This window comes from Ochotona curzoniae, unplaced genomic scaffold (genome assembly GCF_017591425.1).
Source record: "Ochotona curzoniae isolate NIBS_2020 unplaced genomic scaffold, NIBS_Ocur_1.0 contig_2699, whole genome shotgun sequence".
Taxonomy (NCBI): Eukaryota; Metazoa; Chordata; class Mammalia; order Lagomorpha; family Ochotonidae; genus Ochotona; species Ochotona curzoniae.
In genome coordinates, this window is record NW_024465561.1 from 3444625 (window position 1) to 3466092 (window position 21468).

At 57.5% G+C, this 21468-nt stretch overlaps 1 protein-coding gene across 1 annotated transcript in view; it reads right to left on the bottom strand.

The window, feature by feature from the left end:
- PAK4 (p21 (RAC1) activated kinase 4) overlaps positions 1 to 18433 on the bottom strand; it is a 33437-nt gene extending 15004 nt beyond the window's left edge. Inside the window, exon 1 of the mRNA XM_040976339.1 lies at positions 18330 to 18433. The gene's annotated coding sequence lies outside the window, so the exon portion shown is untranslated. The remainder of the gene's footprint in view (positions 1 to 18329) is intronic.
- Positions 18434 to 21468: the final 3035 nt, after the last annotated feature.

Genomic DNA, 21468 nt, shown 5'->3' on the forward strand with positions numbered 1-21468 from the left:
CAGCAGTGGGCTGGACCATGGCTTCCACCCACAAAGGGTGGGGCCTGGGCCTGGAGCCGGGTGGGTGGCCTGGACAGAGGGAGGAGCCAGGTGGGGACCTCAACAGCAGCCCCTGCCTCAGCAGAGAGGTCCCCTCACTAGCACCGGACCTGTGCTGGGTGAGGAGTAGAGGCGAGAGAAGCTGGGGCCACTCGGGGCAGGCCTGTGCGCTGGGGGGTAGCCGACCTGATGCCACGGGAAAAGGAGGCTGAATAACAGAGGAAACCCTCCCTACCATGCCTGGCTGGCTCAAGTTCCTCCTCTGGCCCCTGACTGCCTATGGTGTCTGCTTGCTGAGCTCCTAGCAGGTAGCAGCCAGGCCTGCTCCAGGTTCACCCAGCAGTGAACAGGACCTTCTGGCCACGGCCTGCTGACATCCTAAATGGACGCCCCCGGGGTCAGGCCCAGGCAGTGACAGTGACCATGCCTGCAGATGGCTCAGCCCAGAAAGCACAGGTGAACAAATGGCCCAGGCGGGCAGGTGGAAAGTTGCCTGGGCCCCACCTACCCCCAGCACAGCTCATCTCTAAGGGCAGATGTTATCTCCCAGAGGGGACAGGCACGCCCACCTACCACCACCAGGCCTGCATCTGCCCACCGAGCAGGGGCCGGACCAGACCATGGGTTTGGGAGTGCAGGTCTAGGGGACTCCGGAAGTCCCAGATCCCAGGTCACTCCTCCCCTGCGGGGGCAGGACACCAAGAAAGCAGCCAGGTGGAGGAGCTGCCAGAACCAGCCTGGCTGGTTTGGGCTCAGGGAGTAGGGGGTGAGGGGGAGGACTGGGCAGTTTTGGCTGGCTGCAGGAAACCAGGTCCCCAGAGGAGGGCGGGAGAGGCTGCATCACCAGGAGGCTCATGGGCCCTTCCCTTTTCTTTCCCTCTGTCCCTAAAGAACTCTGAAGCCCAGGGGACAGCAGCGTAAACAGTGGCAGGACAGCTTCCTTCCGCCCTGGCCAGCTCTGCCCAGAGGCAGCCCCTGCCAGAGGGTGCCCTTTGCACCCATGCCCACACGTATGCACACTGGAAAATAACACCAGGGCAGGACACCACACACACCCACACTTTGCCCTTCGCAAAACAGCCAGGCTCCCTCACATTACTGACTCTCAGGAGGAGTGAGGTGGCAGCCAATCAAGGGGAGGGCATTGGGAACTTGACCAGTGCTCTCCCAGGAGTGGCGGGAGCCTGTGTCTGGGACTGTGTGTGCACAGGGCCTGGCGGGACACCTGTGGTCCACTGGCTCCAACGGGGAGGAGGAGGAGCACCTACAGCTGCACGGGCTAAGGATCAACACGGATGCCTAACTCAAGCAGCCAAACCACATGTCCCAGGACTGCACTCAGCTACGGCCCACACCCAGGCAAAACAAAGCAAGGGTGCTGCCAGACACACAGGGAGATGCAGGCTCACGAAGGGAGGCTGAGGTGTGACAACCACCAGAGCGCTGCTCCTTAGGGAGGGAGGGTGGCAGTGTAAGCTTTCTTTCTGCAGTCACTGGTGCCACCACGTACCTTCCGGTGTGGGGTCCCAGCCCTCACAGCCCGGGTTCCATGTGTGTTTCTCTACTCAGTAGCCTGGGTGTCCCCTAATCGGTAGCAGTCATCAGCATGTCCTCTTCCGCTAAGTGGCCATTCAAAGCCTTTGCTGTTTCTGCTGGCTCTGACAGACCTTTGTAACTCTAATCTGACCTGGACCCTTTCCAGCTGGAAACCCACTCAGCAGGCCCCGGGACTCTCATGCTCCCCTAGTCACCTGCACCACTTAGGGAACCCATGGCAACAAGCTGACCCAACGTGTGCCCACCAAGCGCTGCTCAGCTGGGACAGTCCTTGTGCTCCCTGTCCTGGGGACTTACATTCAGAGCTGGCACAAACAGAATGGGCAGCTCATGCAGATGCAGGCTGGCGGCGGGGGCGGGGGGCTGAGGCCCCAGTCTCGGGGGAGTGAGGCAGGGAGGCTGGCGCTGACGACAGACCTGTGTGCTGAAGACCACCACCTCACACGGGGGCCTGAATGGAGTGGGTGTGAGCGCCATGGGTGCAGTACCAGTGCAAGTGGCTGGAATGGCGGCCAGGAGAGGGAGGGGAGGGTCGCCCTGAGTTCTGCAGCCCAAGCACAAGGACCAGCTGGAGAGGAGTCAGGCCCAGAGGGACGAGGGAGGGAGGGGCCAGGGCCCATCGCAAGATTTTGCTCCCCACCAAGGCCTCTGGCAGCTTCTGTGAAAGCAGGAAGACTTGGTTCACCTAAAGATCAGGCCTGACCCCAGCCAAGGCACTCAAGACACTGGGGATAAAGATGGGTCAGTGGACACAACAGGAAATCCAGGAATAGACCTACTTGGCTGCTGTGTGTGTGTGTGTGTGTGTGTGTGTGTGTGTGTGTGTTGTGTTGTGTTTTAATAGTAAACATTCAGGCCCAGTGTGATAGCCTAGTAGCTAAAGTCCTCGCCTTGCAAGTGCCAGGATCCCATATTGGCACTGGTTCTAATCCCAGCGGTCCCGCTTCCCATCCAGCTCCCTGCTTGTGGCCTGGGAAAGCAGTCAAGGATGGCCCCAAGCCCCTGGACTCTGCATCCATGTGGGAGACCTGGAAGATTCCTGGCTCTTGGTTTCGGATTGGCTCAGCTCCAGCTGTTGTGGTCACTTGGGGAGTGAATCAGCAGATGAAAGATCTTCCTTTTTGGCTCTCCTCCTTTTCTGTATATCTGACTTTCCAATAAAAATAAATCTTTTTTAAAAAATTGTAAACATTTATGTCTTTAAATATATTTTTTTTGGGGGGGGGGCACTGGCACTATGTGACGTAGCAGGCTCAACTTCTACCCGTGGTGCGCTGTGATCCTGTATGGACGTTGGTTCATGTTCCAGCTGCTTCACTTCTGATTCAGTTCCGTTCACGGCTTAGGAAAGTAGAGGAGGATGGCTTAAAAGCCTTGGGCCCCTGTACCCATCTGGGAGACTTGGAAAAAGCTCCTGATTTTGGGTCAGCTCAGCTCTGGCCATTGTAGCCCTTTGGAGAGTGAACCAGCAGATGGAAAAATCTGTCTCTCCTCTCTGTAAATCTGCCTTTCCAATAAAAATAAAATTTATTTATTTTTACTTGAAAGGCTGAGAGACAGAAACAGGCTTGGCTCTTGTATCCCAGCCTGTGTGCCTTGCCTGGCAAGGTGGGGCAGGGTGCCCTGGGCAGTGCCGAGAGCCCGTGGGAGTGCCAGCAGCAGATCCGCAGGACAGCATGCATCCCATCCGGCCACTTCTTTCCCCACAGCTCCTGATGCACCTGCCCCGTCCAGCCTGGCTCACCTGACGGTGGCCGATGAAAGCAAGGAGCCTTTCTCCCTTCTTCATTGTTGCTTTGTTGTTTGTTTTGAATAAACCCTCCTAGCAGGTTGCAAAGTGGTACTTCATGTGGCAACAGATTTTGCAGAATGAGGCGCCAAGATTTCAACAGACAGTTCTGGGCAATGGCTTGCCCTAACCCTCCCACAAAATTCACCATGGATCCTGCACCTAGGTGTGGACTATAAAACTAGGAGACCCTGAGGGACACACACAGAGCACAGAGTGTCTCTGACTTGACATGAGAAACACAATCTACAACAGACCAACACAGCGACACAGACCAGGCCTGTCCTGCAACATGCCTGGAGCTCCTGACGGGGAGCAAGTGTGTGTGCCCTGTCCAGAGAACGCCTGGACACAGCAGCACACAGCCAAGCCAGCAGGGGAGACACAGAGAGACGGGCCTCGGTACAGAGGAGACACGAGGCAGATCTACGTGCCAAAGAGGGTTCCACAGCACAGGCCATCAGAGGACGGACAAACAAGAACCCAAGAAGTGACCAAAGTGGAAACGGTGATAGGACCACACGCTGGGGAGGGTGCAGGGAGACGGGCCTCGCCAACTGTAGGGGGACACACAACGGCTGCCTCTCCAAGAGCAATGAGGCAAGTGCTCTGAACTGTGCAGCCACCCACGACCAGCCACCGTACGGCGACACATGTGCCCAAACAAAACACTTAACCCATGTCCACATAAACCTGCACGTGGACGTTTACAGCAGCTTTATTTAATAGCCAAAATGCCAGAAGTAACCAGATGGCCTCTGATGGGGATGGGGTGCCCAGACCTTGAGAACTTCTCTGCACATACACACGGACTGGAGGGATCTGGACGGATCCCCAGGGACCACTGCTGAGTGAACACAGCACATTCCTCAAGGGCACGCCCGGGGTGATTCCATTTACACAGAATCTTAAAAAAAACAGAACCGGACAGACCCGTGGCTAGCAGAAGTCAGGGTTGGGCAGGGGCATCCCTGGAGTGGACTCTCCTGCACCTTGCCGTTCCAGTGACAGATCTTGCTGTGATGCCATGGCACTGGGGACAGCCCTGGGCACTGACCCAGGACTGCTTCTTACACTACGCCTGTGTCTGCAACTGTCAGAACACCATATGGACCACAAGGGAACACCACAAAGACCCCGCAGACTAAACGGAATACCACTCAGTCTATACTGAAACATCACATGGAGGAGGAGAGACAGAGAGGAAGATCTTTTGTCCGATGATTCATTCCTCAAGTGAGCGCACTGGCCAATGCCATGCCGATCCAAAGCCAGGAGCCAGGAACTTCTTTCGGGTATCCCACATGGATGCAGGGTCCCAAGGCTTTGGGCCATCCTCAACTGCTTTCTCAGGCCACAAGCAGGGAGCTGGATGGGAAGTGGAGCTGCCGGGATTAGAACTGGCGCCCATATGGGATCCTGGCGCGTTCAAGGTGAGGACTTTAGCAGCTAGGCCATGCTGCCGGGCCCTGTAATTCATTCTCTTGGGAACTCCTGAGATCATTCATAATTTACTAAACATGAGACAACAGCGAGCGGGACGAAGGGGCCGTGTTTCTGGTGGAGCATGGCAGGGAGGACCAGCAAGTCCTGTTGCCTAGCCTGGGTGGGGTCAGTCAGGAGGCTGACCATAGCGCTGCCACGCACCTCTGTACCTGCAGACGCCAGACGGGGCTCCTGATGGTGGAGGCATACCCCGCAGCCTCTGTCCCTCCCCCAGGAGCACACACGTGTGGCACACGCATTTGCCTTTGCCCTCTCCTGTAGGCTGTGGCTACTGCTGCAAGCACCAGGATAGGCCAGCACAGTCTCAGGGCCCGCAGCCTCAGGCCACGACCCTGGGGCTCCCCATTCTGGTGTCCTGTTCAGTTCCCCCACTGCCCCTGCCAAGGGGCCAGCCCAGTCCATATTCGCCAGCGCTGCCCCAACACACCACAGTCAGTGCACAAAGCAGAAGCAGCTACTGCTAAAGGTCAGGTCAGGTGCCCCTGGGGCAGGGATGGCTCGCGGCTGGCTCACAGTGTCCCGTGCCAGGGCCCCAGAATGGGCAGTGGGGCCAGCTGCAAGCAGCAGGTGCAGATGCCACGCTAGCACAAACCCAGGTGCAGAGAAGATGCTGCCAATGTGCTGTTTGACACAGCAGCAAAGTGTGGCAGGGACGGGGTGGCGCAGCCCGGGGTCACAGGGCCAGATCAGGGCCAGGATCCCACAGTGGGTCAGACTCTTACCAAGTTCACTCCCTTAACCGTATCATCTTTTCATTCAATGGCGCACTCAACAGCTCCTTCCAATGGGCTCAACAGGGGACAGCAGGCACTGTCCTAGAAACTGGAGACAGTGGTCAGTCAGTCCCGGGCCCCATGGGAAGGTGGGGACCTGCTGCCAGGGAAGAGCCAACTCACAAGTGGGGAGGCACGGAAAGTAACAGCATGTTCTTCCAGAGGGCAGCTGGGGAGCCAGGACAGAAGTGAGGAATGGGGAAGAGTTTAGGGAAGGGAGAAGGTGGCATGGAGCTCTGGGGCAGGAAGTGGAGGGAGGGTGCAGCTGGAGACCCATGGCTCCCAGGGCCAAAGGGCCTCACCATAGGCTTCCAGGGATCACAAAGTCACCACAGCCTGGTACAAAGCTGCCCAGGGCAGCAGGGCTGGGCAGAGGGCACAGGAAAAGAGGCCCCTTTCAGTTGGAGGCTGTAGCTCAAGCAAAGCAGCAGCTGGGACCAAAAGTGAGTGAAGGCGGTTTACAGGTAGCTGGGCCAATGCACAGCCCTCAGCTCGCAGGCTCGGGCAGTTCCAGCCGTGGGCCTGGGGGTCAGCCTCACTAGGAGAGAATTTTCTTTCGATCCATTCTTCTATCTAGAGAAATTGGGCCCAGCAGGATGGCTCAGCTAAATCTTCCCTTGCAAGCTCTGGGATTCCACAAGGGCAGCGGCTGCTCCACTTCCCATCCAGCTCCCTGCTTGTGGCCTGGGAAAGCAGAAGAGGACACCCCAAAGCCTTGGGATTCTGCACCCATGTGAGAGACCCAGAAGAAGCTCCTGACTTTGGATCAGCCATTTGGGAAGTGAACCAGTGGACAGGAAATCTTTTCTCTCTCCTTCTGTAAATCTGATCTGGCTTTCTAATAAAAATAAATAAATCTTAAAATTAAAAATTTTTATTTAGAAAGATTATTGACCAGCAGGTTCCCTCCCCAAACAGCCCTGACAGCTGGGACTCAGAGTCAAGAAAGTCCACCAGGTCCCACACGGGGGTGCCCGAGCCGCCATCCGCTGCGTCCGGGGCACACAGCAGCCTGAAGCTGGAGCTGCTGAAGCACAAGGAAGCCAGGCCACAACTGCAGGCACTCTGACACAGGATGCAGGATCCCAGCGGCACCCTGGCCAAATACCCACCTACCTACCTATATTTTCTTTCACTTAGTTCACTTGATTTTATAAGTTAACTAGAAGTATGCCCTGATGCTCAGACACAGTGTTGGCAAAAGAAAGAAGAAACAACCTGATTCAGGCCCAGCCAGAGCCTAGACTACAATCCCACTTACAGGAAGTACCCGCAGGGGAAGAGCCCCCAGGAATGGTTCCAGCACAGACACCCAGGTAGGCCCAGACAGGCAACAAGCAGCTCGTGGAACAGCTGAAGGATGGGCCTTTGTGGTCAAAGTCAAGTGTAGCCAGACCAAGATGAAATGGGCATTCCCATGGGTGACACAGTGAGTGGACCGGGGTGAGACAGTCTGGGGTGGGATGACAAACCCCACGGCCCCTTTCAAGCTGGGGACAGGCAGTGGCGGGGGCTGCTTCTGAACGCAAGTCCACTCTTCCAGAGCACAAAAGTGTACATTTTATAGAAGGAAAGGAGAGCAAAGAATTCTGACCCTACCACCTCTGAACCCTGACTGCTAAACCCAAGCCTGGGACTGCCGCCCCCAGTAGCTGCATGGCTCACCCCACCCTGCAGCAGCCCTGGAGGGACAGCGGACAGCTGTACCTCTTGTCCCAGTGCAGGGACTCAGGGCCTTGCAAGAAGTCCAGAGCTGGGAGAGGATGCTGGGGGAATCCTTCCCAGAGCGGGCAGCCGAAAGCAGGTGCTCAGCGAACCCTAGCTATCACTCACCTATATGTACGAAAGGCTCTCCTGCAGCAGTTCACACAACTGTGCAGAAGTAAACAACTGGCTGGCAGGCAGTCCTACAGCCACATCAGGGAATACGCGCTGTGGCCATCTGAACAGGTCTCCAGACTAGGATGTGTGCTGGAATCCTGAGCATCCAGGGAGGCCCAAGGTGACATCAGCAAGCTCTCCACCCGAGGGCTTCAGCCTGCAGAAACCACCACCTCTCTGTGGCTGCAGCTGGGAGCTTCCACACCAGGGCGGGGGGCAGCTGCAGAGTGTGTGTGTGTGTGTGTATGTAGTGGAGATGGAGGGCCAACTGGAGGGGCGCAGATGGAGGGCCAACTGGAGGGGCAGGAGGAAGACAGGGCAGTAATGACGGCTCTCTCCCAGAGAGCCTCAGGTGCCTCACACAGGCCACCCCTCAGCCACCTAAGTCTGACTCCAGTGCTTCTAACCTGGCTCCAACCTGACTCTGAGCCACTTCCATCACCCACCGGGGGGCCTGAAAACTGCTCCCTGCCAGCCCCCCAGCCCAGCAAGGGATTCAAGAGGTCTGGGCTCGGCCCCGCCCCAGGAGGGAGGCCGTAAAGGAAAACAGTGCAATGGGCAGCAGCCAATGTCCAGAGGCCTGTCCCGCTGGTCCCCTCCCCCACCTAGGGCTACCAGGATCTGGGGCCCCTGAGGAATGCAAGGAATGAAGCCAGGCCTGGCACCGCCATCTCTGCACCCCTCCCCCTCTGCAAATTCCCAGAAACCATACATCTAGATCTGGTCCCTCAATTCCCCTAGGAAGGCTCCACCTTACTCAGACCTCCCCAGGAGAATATCGGCTTGTAGCCGCCTCCTAGCTTGAACCCCTGGTTCTCCTGGGTGCCCAAGCACAGGGTCCAGGTCAGGAGTACCCTCAGTGCACTTCCACTGTGGGCACAGCAAGTGAGTGGACGCACAGCTGTGACTGGACGCTAATAAGGGGCTCAGGGCTCACCACCGGCTGTGGCAGGGCCACAACAGGGCTGCCCAGGGCACTGTCCTTCCAGCCAAGCCACCCCGCACCAGGGGTGGGAAGGAGGTGGAGCACTGCACAGGGAAGAGGGGGCAGGGCCAGGCTGACACCTGCTGGACAGCCTGGGTGGGAGCCCTGCCTGGACAAGGACAGGCCTGAAAGGATGCAAGAAGGGGCAGGGACCTGCTGCCTGCACCCCAGCACTGACAGGGATGGGGATGGGAGTCCCCCTCCACTGGGAGGGCAGTGTAGCCCCAGGTCTGGCCATGCTCAGGGGCAGAGCCAGGCCTGGCTTCTTGCAGCCATGCTGTGGGAAGACCCCAGCTGCGCTGCCTGCCACATCCCTGAGCTTGCTCCCTGATAATTAAACTGTAAGCTGATTAGTCAGGGAAAACCTTTAATTAGCCCTTGAAATCGTTCAGGAAAATTACAGCCTCCTCTCTGGGCAGCCTGCCCACCCTGCAGTAGGGCCCAGGGTGGTGCCAGGCAAGCAGCAGGGAACAGGGAATGGGCGCGGCCCCAGCAAGGAAAGATGCACCCCGCAAGGAAACCTGGGAGCAAACACACATGGGAGCAGAGCACCCTGTCCTGTCACGAAGGAAACTGGGATAAACCCACGAGGAGTTGGGAAAGGCCTGAGAGAACTGAGCAGTGCCACGCCCCCAGGTGTGACAAAGAGAACCGCAGAGAGCGGGTGATGGCCGAGACCCCCTGGAGGACAAGCAGGAGGAGGACTGCTGTGCCCACAAGCAAGACTTAGAAACTAGAGCTACCAGGTCAGGGAGGTGCCTGTGTGGGGACAGGACAGGGCAGGACTCACAGCAGGGCAGCAGTGGGCCGGCCAAGTGCTGACCAGCATGCACGCCGAGTGTGAACCTAGACGCCCACCTCCTGCAGCACAGACACCCACAAGTGAAGGAACGAAGAAAGAAGAGCGTGGTAAACTTGACTATTTAAAACCAGGTACTTCTGTTCATCAAAAAACACAACAGAGATTACAGCCAACCGACAGCTGGAACTGTGAAGGGTCTTGCCCAGGGTTCAGTCTCTAGATGTAAAGTCATCAAAAAGCGAAAGGCAGTGGTGGGTGCCTGCCCCAGCAGCTGGGATGTCACACCACCCACACCCCAAACCACTGTCTGGGTTCAGTCCCCAGCTCCTGGCCCGAGCGTTCTAGTACTGCAAACCCTGGAGGGCAGCGGAGGAGGCTCCGGCAAGCGGTTCCTGCTCCTCTCGCGGCTCCGACGTCAGTCCAGCCAGCTCCCGCCGCCATTTGAAGACTGAACCATGACATGGAGGGGCTCATTCTCTAACCCTTCCTTCTCTTCCATTCTTTTTCTTTCTCTCTCTGACTCCAAAATTAAAGCAAACAAACAGAAACATCGTGGCTCATGTGAAAAACAAGCAAGGCAGACAACCCAAGGAAAAGCCAGGACAGCTCCCATGACACACCCCCAGAACCCAGACACACCCCCAGATCCACAGGGCCACGCTCGCTCTCCACACCTGTGAGATGGGCTGCTGGGTGCATGTGGGTACCCCTGGGATACCGGTGAGCACTATGCAGACGGCCAGCTGGCACACACAAAGCCTCAGTTAGCTTCCCCATGAAGCAGCTTTCAGAAAGCCCCGGGTACAGAGCAAGGGCGCCTTGGTCCTTGACCTGCCCTCACCCACAGGTGTCCAGCTCTCTGACAGGCAGCAGGGGGCTACTCACTCAGTGCCACAAGAGGCCAGCACTCAGGAGTATTCATGAGAAAAATATAAACAGGGCCCAGAGTGATAGCCTAGTGGTTAAAGTCCTCTCCTTGAACTCACTGGGATCCCATATGGGTGCCGGTTCTAATCCCAGCAGCCCCACTTCCCATCCAGCTCCCTACTTGTGGCCTAGGAAAACAGTTGAGGACGGCCCAAAGCCAGGGGACCCTGCACCCACATGGGAGACCTGGAGGAGCTCCTGGTTCCTGGCTTCAGATTGGCATAGCTCCAGCCGTTGCGGCCGCTTGGGGAGTGAGCCATCATATGGAAGACCTTCCTCTGGTCTTTCCTCCTCTCTGTATATCCGCCTTTCCAAAAAAAATTAAATAAATCAATAAAAAAATAAAAAATAAAGAAAAGAAAAATCCAAACACTCGATCTGTACACTAGGCCCCAGGAAGTGCTGGGGCAGGACATGGGGCTGGCTCTGCCAACCGCAAGAGCCTCGCTCTGCAGAGGCTGACATCCAGAACGCAGGGAGAAGAGAAAGGCTTCCTCCATCAGTGCCCTGGGCCAAGTGTGCCCCTGCAGGGGGAGAGGAGGGTCTGCAGGCCCCTCCTTCCAGTGCACCTCCACCCTGCCCAGGCCAGGCCCCGTTCCATACCATGCCCAGTTGGTTGCTTGGTCTGTCTGCCAGGGTTCACTGAGACTGTCAGATGTCAGGCCCAGACCACAGAGACTTGGCAGGGCCTTATCGTGCCACTCCCACCCCATCCTAAGTTACAGGGCACAGGACACATCCAACAACCCACCCCAGACCACAGCACACTACAAGTACTGCCAAGAAGATCAAGGCAGGATGGGAGGAGAGGGTGTAGGGACAGGGGAGGGAAATGGAAAGACAGGGTCCCACGGGGTGACTTGCCTGAGCTGAGCGAGAGTGGAGAGTGCTACCGGAGAGGGCAGAGAGAGCAAAGGCTCAGAGGAAGAACTCCTCTGGAATGTTCCAGGAACGGTGGGGCAGGGGAGGATGGAGAGGCAGCATAGGAACTTTGCCCTGGGAAGAGAGGGAGCCACAGAGGGCTGTTGGCTGCTAGCCCACCTGGTGCCAGGGCTCCCCCTGCTGCAGGCGGACTGTGGCAGCGGGGGCGACAGCAGTCTAGGAGGTCAGGGGGCCTGGCCCAGCAGAGGCAAGGAACAGTGGGGCACCAGGTGATGCTCAAAAGGGCAGCAATAGGGACCCCACTTTCTATCTTTTCCTCAAATGCAGAGAGACAGAGCGAGATCTCCGAACTGCTTCCTCACTCCCCAAACGCCACAACAGCCCGAGCATGGAGCACGCTGAGCCAGGACTCGGACTCAGCTCTCTGACAGGTGACATGACTTGCACAGTCAGCCGCTGCCCACCAGCAGAGGAGCCGGGCCTCTGAGAGGAGACGTGGATGTCCCGACGGGGGTCTAACCGGCCTGTCAATGCCCACCCTTTTCCTGGCATCGCAGAGCGCAGACAGGGAAACAGCATGAGCGCCACAAATTCCCCGCCACTGCCGGTATGTACACAGGCACTGCTGCCGTGGGGAGCCGTGGGGAGCTGTGGGGAGCCGTGGGGCGTGAGCAGTGCCCTCCTGGCTGTGTCCCCTGGGGAAATGCGGGAGACCCACAGGGAATGTTTGCCCAGGCCAGCAGGAGACAGAGAAAAAACACAGCATGGCCTGACAGAAGAGGTGGCACAGCCACGTGGATGGAGGATGCAGACGCACACTGGATGAAGCTGGCCTGAGGCAGAGGTGTGCTGGAAGATTCCACCTACATATGGTCAAGACTAACTCAGGGACACACACCTGATGGTGGCACAATCAGGGGAAGCAAGGGTAAAATGACCACCAGGGACGAGAGTCATGGTGGGGCCAGTACCACTGGGCTGCTCTGTCCATCCAGGGAGGGAGAAGGGTGCTTACAACTCCCTACTGGGCTGGCAGGTACAGTATGTCAATTCTCCAGGTTTAACACAGTCATGCAATTACAAACACCACACACACACACACACACATTCACACACATGCACGTATACATGGTGCTGGCTGCTGTGAGATTTGGAGAAACTGGACAAGACTTCCAGGGCAGCAGCGAGAGCCCCGCCCCCTCCTGTCCTGCTTTCTCCCATGCCAACTTCGATCATTGCTCAAGGGGGCAGCAAGGGCGCGGGGAGGCAGAGGGAAGCACTGGCATCTCCCTGGGTCACCTTCTGTCCTGTGGGAGTGGTGAAACTGGACCTGGGAAGTGAGCTCGAAACCAGTGCACAATGCCCTGCTTTCTCAGGCACTGCCAGGGCCGGGCCAGGTGCCCTGAGTGTGGGACAGAGCGGGTCCAGGACGGGGGGGTTCCCACCTGAGGACCTCACCCTGTGCCCCACCTGTCTGCTTGTGCCCTCAAAAGCCCCATTCCACCCTGCCTGAAATGAAGACTCCAAGGAAGGAGGGGGGCAGAGCCAAGGGAGGCCAGGAGAGCCTGGGAAAGCAGGCCGGGCTCTGGGTGTGGCAGAGGGAGTGGCTTCAGCAGTCAGGAGCCAGACTCAGGGGTCCAAACCCCAGGCCGGCTGGTTCCCTTGCCCCGGGCAGGTCTCCAGGTTCTCCATTCCCTCTGTAATAAAAGCTGCTAACAATAGTCCTGTCCCTGGGCTGACCGGCCAAGCCAGTCAGTCCACGGAGGTAGGAGCATGCCTGTGGCTCTCCCAGCAGTCAGCGCTGAGCGCCAGGCGCACCGCAGCAGCAGTGGGCTCCCAGCACGGCCCGTCCACAGCAGTGAAGTGAGAAAGCCACCAGGCTGGACCCAGGGTCCAGGCCCTGGACCACCCACGGTCCCACAGGCTGAGAGCTCCCAAGCGATGCCAGGACGGCCTGTGCTGGAACCCCAGGCCTCTACTAGCTGCCTATGAGGGGGCCTGCTTGCCTGCGCCTCCTTAACTGCCCCTTCGTAGAGACAGGAAAATGACTAGGAAATGACGACTCTCAAAACAGGATGAAGATGGACCACTCCGCGGGGACTGAGGGTGGGACCAGAGAGGACCATGTGTCACTCACCCAGCTGCCAAGTCAGAGTCAGGTCACAGCCGGTCTGAGGCGGTGAGGGTGTGGCGGCAACCTGCTGCCACCACGCACTGGTGTTGGAAGCATAAACCGGCAGAGCTAACAAGGCACACATGACAGACGCACAGCCCACGCCTAGAATGTTCCACAGCTGCACTACCAAGCAGGTGCAGTCCTGTTTGCAGCAGACACCGGCATACAAGGCGGCAGGTGGGGCGCTCCCGCAGCAGCCACCTGAGAGGGTGTGTGCAACCTGACGCGGGGGTACTCCGGAGGGAAGAACGCTGGAGGGCAGTCAGTCCACGTGGGCAGGCGTTCAGCAGGCCTCACCGTCCTGGGATGCCCTCCAGGCCAAGCTCAAGTTTTTAGTTACTACTTAGGGGAACAGGTAAGGAGCACAAGCAGCAAGCATGTGTCTACTCAAAATGAGAACGCAGCAAGACACAGAAGTTAGCAATGTCTCGTGAGGCTCGTGGGCACAGAAGGCGTCCAGCTACGAAGTCCAGCGCTCCCAAGAAGCACTGGAAGCCAGGCATCAGGGAGCACTTCCCCTGGGGCCTCCTTGTAGCCTCAAGCCCCACAAGCGTGCTGCAGGGCCTGGTTCACCGGGTGAGGCTGGTGGGGTGCAGGGAGGGCCCGAGCCGACGCAGCTGAGGGATGTGAATGGACTGTGTGCCCAGGCAGGACAATGGCCTGGGCAGGCGCAGAGAGCCCCAGGGCCCGTGCCTGTCAGAGCTGGCTCCCCTGGGAGCAGCGGAGTTCCCCTCCTGCCCTGCTCCGGCCAACGCATCTGGCAGACAATGAGGCCTGGTCCCGGCGGTGGCCAGGCCAGGAAGGGTCCCATTTCCCTGGCTGTAACTTGGAAGGAGACAGCTTCCTGCCGGCAGCACCTGCGGCCTCCCAGCCTGGGTGATGGGACAAACAGCTGCTGGGGACACCCCTCAGGGGCGTCTGGCTCGGAAGTCTACTTGGCCACAAGCCTCAGGACAAGGAAAGGCAGGGGGCGAAGGCGAGCCCGAAGGAGGGGGATGCAGCGCCCTGAGACATCCAGGTTCCACGGTCCCCAGGGGACTTCTGTCTGAAGAGGGGACCCAGGGAGGAGTCCCGAGTCTGTCTCTCACCTGTGTGTGACCGCGGACAGGTCACGGGCCTCTCTGGGTCTCTGCTTTCTCACTCCCAACCTAGGGAGGGTACAGCATGGACACAGAACAAGAACGAGACAGGCGGAGAGCGCAGAGGGTACAGAGGCCTGAGGCCCAAACAAGCTTGGGGCTCAAGGACTCCTGAGAAGCGGCCTACAGAAACGTGGCCACCGGAAGGCTGCACACCCCTAGGAACTGGGTCAGAGCCATAGTCGCTGTCCCAGTGCCCTGGAGGGTAAAGGTCAAGTCTTCCTAGCCCGCTTTCTCCCAAGGCAGCCCTGGCAAGGTGATCCAGGCTGCTGGCTGTCCCCAAGAAACCTGGTAAGAGGTGTGGTGACGGAAGGGTGTCCCCGAGCCCTCACACTTCATGGTCGAGTTTTAGTGAGGGCCACTTTCTGCCCAGCTACATCAGGGAAGGCCGGAATTAGTGTATCTGCTGCAAGGGCGTATCCAGCAAAAACTGGCCATAGGACACAGGGAACATGTTCCAGAACATTCTCCAGGGCACCTTACAGTCCCACAGGAAACTTCCTGCATAGCCAGCCCAGGGCGAGTAGATAACTCCTGTGTGACCCAATCAGTAACAGAAATCCCAGCAGGGAAAGCCACACCTTGTCCGGGGCTTACACACACCCACATGCAGAAACAGCCAAGGTCCAACCTTGACCAGAAGAGCAAGGTGCAGAGCACAGGTGAGGGTGACCCTGTGGCCACATGACAAGCACCCCAAGGACAACCACTGGCTTCTCCACCCTGAGGCAGGAAGAGTCCAGTGCAAACCTTCTCAGCAGGCATCTAAAAAAGTCATCACTTGGGGACCCACACATAGCTCAACTGGCTAATTCTCTGCCTCCAAGTGGGAGGCCCATCTCATATGGGCTCCAGTTTGTGTCCCGGTGGCCCCACTTCCCATCCAGCTCCCTGCTTGTGGCCTGGGAAAGCAGTCGAGGACGGCCCAAAGCTTTGGGACTCTGCACCCAAGTGGGAGACCCGGAAGAAGCTCCTGGCTTCGGATCGACTCAGCTCTGGCCATTGAGGCCGCTTGGGGGGGTGAATTAGCAGATGGAAGATCTTCCTCTCTGTCTCTCTTCCTCTGTGATAGCCTTTCCAATAAAAATAAATAAATCTCGAAAACTTAAAATTTTTTGAGTGGCAGAAAAACAGACAGAATTCCCATCTGTCAGCTCACTCCCCTAAATGCTCGCAAGGCCAGAGCTAGGCCAGGCTAAAGCTGTGAGCCAGAGACAACCCAGGCCTACACTGCACGCGACACAGGAACCCATCACCTGAGCTGTCCCACAGCCTTCCAGGGACTACACTGCCAGGACGCCGGGGTCGGGGGCTGCCACTGGAACTGGAACACACCCCCCGACAGAGGATGCAAAGGCCAGACACCTGCTCCTGGGAGCGCTGGGCACAGCTCTCGGGGACCACCGTGCAGGGCCATAGCGGAAATTGTGGCTCTGAGATACAGATACATTTAAGGGGAAGAAACATTTGGGGCACCGAGGAGGAACACTGACTGCCATATCCAAGAGAGGATACCCTTGGCAGGGAGGGTGGGAGGGCAAGGAAGCCCTGCTGTGCTGCCTGTGCCCACGGGGAGGTCCAGCCCAGCTGATGCACGGGTGCTGAACTGTACTACAAGCTCTACTTTCCCAACAAGTCGAAAATGTCTCCTGATGACAAACTGGCAAATGAGAAACCCCTGTGTAAGGTGCCATGGCTGCTCAGGGACGAGGCAGGAAACTGAATATGGGTCTCCAATGCCAAGGCCCTATTCCACTCTATCTATGCCAAACGCCGAGATGCTGCACGAGCTGGCGCCACCAGGCTTGGGGCTGGGCTTTGCCTCACAGGGCTGCCTGGCAGCACGCCAACTCCCTGACCCAGCTCGGGTGAGGGCTGGGGGAAGAGGGAGCTCTCAGGGAAAGCCAGGAGGCAGAAGCAGAGGGGCTGACCAGAGTGGCAGCCAGCTGTGTGAGCCAGCCTCGGGCCAGGTGTGCCCAAGGACATCCCCACAGCAACTTCCCATACCTGCTGCACTGACAGGGGGACAGCGAGACACCCACGTGGCCAGCAGGCAGGGAGGCGGGCAGGGCTGGGAGGCAGGAGGCCTGAGCTGGCCCTAGCTCACTAAATCACTCTCCGGGCAGCTTGCTGTGCAGCCACAGCGCCTCACCCCCGCCCTGCTCCCATCCCACAGCCCCTTCCAGGCTGTGGCCCCTCAGGTCCTGCCTGGATTCTGCAGGTGCAGGTTCCTTCCCCCCAACACACACACACACACACACACACACACACACACACACACACACACACACAGCTCCTGCCTGCTGCTCCCACTTTCTGGGGACCCTCCAGATTCCTGAGTGTGGTCTCACAGGATCTGTTCCCCCACCTCCATGAGGACCACGTCACCAGCCAGGGGCTGGCTCTAGTCTGCTTCAGGCAGGTGGCATGGGGGAACAGTGACAGCATAAGATCCAGAGGTCTCCTCCACTAGCCGTATCGGCACCCAGGCACCCACAGCTGGGCAGCAGCCTCTCCAGGCTGGGTGTGTGAAGGGCAGTTCAGCTCCTTCCTGCTTTACAGCACATACATTCCAACAGGTGGACGCCCGGCAAACAGGTGCCCAGATAAACAGGGACAGGGAGCAGAGAAGGGAGTGTGTGTGTGCCTGGGGGCAGAGCGGGGGCAGGGGTCCAAGCAGAGGCAGCAAGGAGCCCCAAACCCACGACCTACAGGTCCAGGGGAGGGTGGCAGCTTCCAGCTGGGAGCTTGGGGTCTCAGGAGAGAACCCAGGAGCAGCAGCCCCAACTTCCTTTCTAAACTCTGGGCCACCCACAGACACCCCACTCCCTTAGGCCCACGGGACACTCCCCTCCCAGTTCACACCCCGTGGAAGAGGAGGAGGAGCCGGGGCAGACAATTCGTTCTTGCCCAGGGAGGAGCCCGGCCAGCCCAGCCCCCTAGTTCCAGAAACAGATCAGGGAGAGTGGACGATGCGGTGGCTGGGGGGCCAGAGCTGTGGAATCATCCAGAAGCAGCTCCCAATCCGTACCCCTGCCTTGTCAGCTTTCTCAGCCTCCTTGTCTCATTTCCTAGCTGTACAGTGGGGTCTATATCTGGCATACACACAGTGGGGTCTACGTCCGGCATACACTCCGGGGGAGAGTGGTAGGGCAAGAACCAAGCCCCGGGGAACCTACAAGACCAGGCTGGGTGAGCCCTCGTTACCCATTAACTAACGCCCTGACACGTTCAGGGCCGGCCGGACAGGCTGCGAGTTCCAGCCCCAGAGCAGGAATCCTGGGGCTGGCACACAGCACGGTCCCCTCTTCCCCTGACCTGGGGGAGAGGGCACTGCCCCCTGACCTCTCTCCTGGATGTCCCTGTCTCTCTTCCCTGGCGAGCTGCCCACCTCCGTCAGTCCTAACTTTTGACACTCTCCAACTTGGTTACCCAAAAACGTCACCCCTCACCCCGCCTCTACCTAAAGCTCATTCAATCCGCTTCGCTGGCTGCGGCCTGCAATCTCGGAGCTCCCCACCCTGTGGCTGTGACCTCTGACCCCTCCGGGCACAAGTTCCCTTCTCGTCCACTTGGAACCCACCCACCCCTCCGTTGCCGAGTCTCGCCCCCCATCCCTTCGAACGCGCCCCCACTTCCAATTTCAAACTTCGCTCGCCACGCCCCCCGGGCTGGCGTGACCTTCGCGTCCACTCTCGCTTTCCGTCCCTCTCCCCACGGCGCTGACCCCGCGACCTCCCCGCCCGGACCCTTCCCTCCACGAGTGAACTCTGACCCCGGCGGCCCCGCCCCCCTCCTGGCAATAAAACGCTCTCCCACCGCCCCCAGTCCCCCGGCCCACCCCAAAACCCTTCACTCGGCCGCCTGTCCTACCGGTTCGGCGCCGCAGTCGCTCGCGGCCTAGCCGCTCCGCTCGGAACTCCGCGCCCTCGCGCCGCCCTCAGCGCTCCGACGCCGCCGCCACCGCGGCCGCCGCCGCCGCCATGTTGAATCCTCAACGAACATCCGGGACTTGCCCCCTCCCCTCGCCGCCCACCTGTCCCCATAACAACGGCGCTACCCGGGAGGTGGGCGGGGCCTGCGCGGGGGCGGAGCTCGACTTGCGGGAGCGCTCATTGCAGCCTCCGATTGGTGCAGATCGTCCAATCAGAGGCCGTCGGGACGAAAATGCGAAGCAGGGATTGGAAAATTTGGATAAGGTGCCAGGGCTGGAACCCTACCCACTGCGCGTCTTAAAGGGAAAGGACTGGGAAACACTGATCAGCTGTGATCAGGAGTTGGAGTGTGCAAGTCCGTCATGGATTCCTCACGTCCCACGTGTCAGGCGGCCGGCTTTGGGCTTTGCTTGCACCGGCTGAATTCTGGCCTCCATCGCACTCTGATGATTAACCCGCGCCTGAGGACTAGGCGGCCTGTCTGGGATCTCAGACCCCGCAATGGGTTTTGAAGGCCAGTCTGCCTGGGCCTGAGACCCCGACGCTAGCTGATCTTCATGTTTTAAAAGTGTCAAGAAAATCAAGCACCAAAAACACACAAAAAAGGACAAAAATACACTTATACTTAGCTTTAAAAAACAAGTAATTATTTTTAAAAAAAAACGATTGCATGTTTGACTGGGGTGGGAAGGATCTAGGTTTAGGGAAAATTGGGTGAATTCATTGCTTCCAAATTTGCTGTTTCTTGTTGTTCCTGGGGGAAGGGGAGAGACAAAGGGGGAATCCGCCTGTGACTTTGCACACATCCTAGTACCCAGGGGTGAGGAGCCGCCACCTCATATTAACACAGTCTCCATGTGCACGTATTCCGAGGGTTCTGTCCAAGTGGCTTGGATAGTTCTGGAATGCTGTGGATTTCACTGATCTGAAGATGATGTCACCCTCCCACCTTTTTCATTAAATAGGACGTGTTCTTGCGGCTTCTCAAGCATCCCCGGATCCCCTCCTTTGGGGCTCGCGAACCTGACACCCACCTAGCAGGAACACTTAGGTACCTTGTTGTTTGTTTGTTTTTCTTGAAAATAGCCGGTTGCAGTGGGTGTGGATGACACGAAGGTGTGAAGAGAACTGCTCCTCTGCTGCCAGGGCTGTGAGGACATGCCTGCAGCATGGGCAAGGCCTGGCGGATGACTCCCCAAACCATTTCAAGGTGGTTCCACCCCCTTTGCATGGACGCCGCCCCCATCACCCGACCACCTGCTGAGAGTTGTGTAATCTGTTGAGGCATTGAGTTGGGTTTTACAAACAACATGAGCTTGGGAATTGATGTTGCTAACAAGGCGTCAGTAACCAGGTGTTGAACAATTCCTGCTGTTTCAGTTGCCCCCCTCCCCCATTGACCATTGGCTGGAAGAGCTCAAGAACGTCTTTATTAACATTTGTAAAACATGCTTTTAGACTAATCTAGGGTTGTTAGCCCATGCTGTGGTGGGAATCAGGGATGGACGGGGTTTGAGGGGTTTTTTTTTTGGTCTATGATCTTTAGGTTTTTCCTTCTGTGATGCATTTTCTCCTTTGGCTGATAAGATAAAGTTGTAAAATGAAGAAGGTAGTAGGAATGCATTACTGATTGATTTGTCTGTTCAGAACCTCCTGACGGAAGGATCAGAACGGATAATGTACTGCTTTAAGGTGAAGCAAATGGCACAATTACCCTTGGAAACACCCACTTGACCATGACTGCTTCTGTAGATATAAAGGGGGCAGCTTTTCTTGCATTGTCCATTGTGATCCTGAATTTGTAGTGGTCCATCTTTTCTCTTTACACCAACTCCACACACACAGCCTTCTCAGCTCTGAACTGGAGCTGGGTTCAGGCAGCAGGCACTGTCTCAGCCATCAACTGCTTACTCCACAATCCCCCAGGGTCCTGGCTGGTACTGGGGCATGGAGTATGAGGGGCTCAGCCTTCTGGCAAATGCTTGTCCCCGCCCAGACATGGTGTCTCCCCTGCCGGGCAAGGTATACAAACCCCATCCATGCCCATGGAAACACGTGCCCCTACCTTTTAATCCCTGAATGAGACTGGAGACACACATTAATAACCTTGTGCCATTTAAAAACAAGGTTATAAATATCACTAATATTCCATGTGATTAACTGTAAGATTTTCTTTTTATGTTTTTACTTTTACCTACTGAATGGCAGAACAATACAGAGGGATTTTTCCAGCTCTGCATCCATTCCCCTAAACACCCATGAGAAAGCTGAGTCAGGCTGAAGTTGATTCTTGGCCCCAGGAGGCGTGTGGGGCCCAGCCATGTGGCATCAACAACAAGCAGCTACCGCTATGCATCTCTCTGCTGGGAGGAGGCCAGCCGAGGAATTCCATCCACCTGCCCAGGGTCCCCCACTTCGCTGCGCATCCACCAGCAACTCCGGTCGCCCGGCTCACTGACTGCGCTCTGCCGCCCCCGCACGGCCGGCGACGCGCACTGCAGCCATCTCCCCCAGAACAACGTCTTGGAAAAATTCTCCAGATTTCAAACAGCAAGCCAAGTGGCTGAGACGACAGTACCTAACTCAGGTCACCATGATTGAAGGGAAACCGGGTGGAGTCTTCACCTATTTTTAAAAATATATTTATTTTTAATTTTTAAATAAATAAATATTTATATTTTTGTTGGAAAGTCAGATTTACAGAATGAGCTTCCATTCACTGATTTGCATCCCAAGTGGCTGCAACAGCCAGAGCTGAGCCAATCCAAAGCCAGGAGCCAAGAGCCTCTTTCTGGTCTCCCCCATGGGTGCAGGGTCCCAAGACTTTGGGCATCCTCCACTGCTTTCCTAGGCCACAGGCAAGGAGCTGGATGGGAAGCAGAGCAGCCAGGGTACCAACTGGCACCCATATGGGATCCCGGCACACGCAAGGTGAGTACTTTAGCCACTACATTACTACACTGGGCCCAGTCTTCATCTATTTCTTAAAAAGTTATTTGGCATACAGATAGACAAATAGATAAAGAGCTTTCACCTGCTGGTTCACTCCCTAGCCAGGACAGGGCCAGACCAAAGGC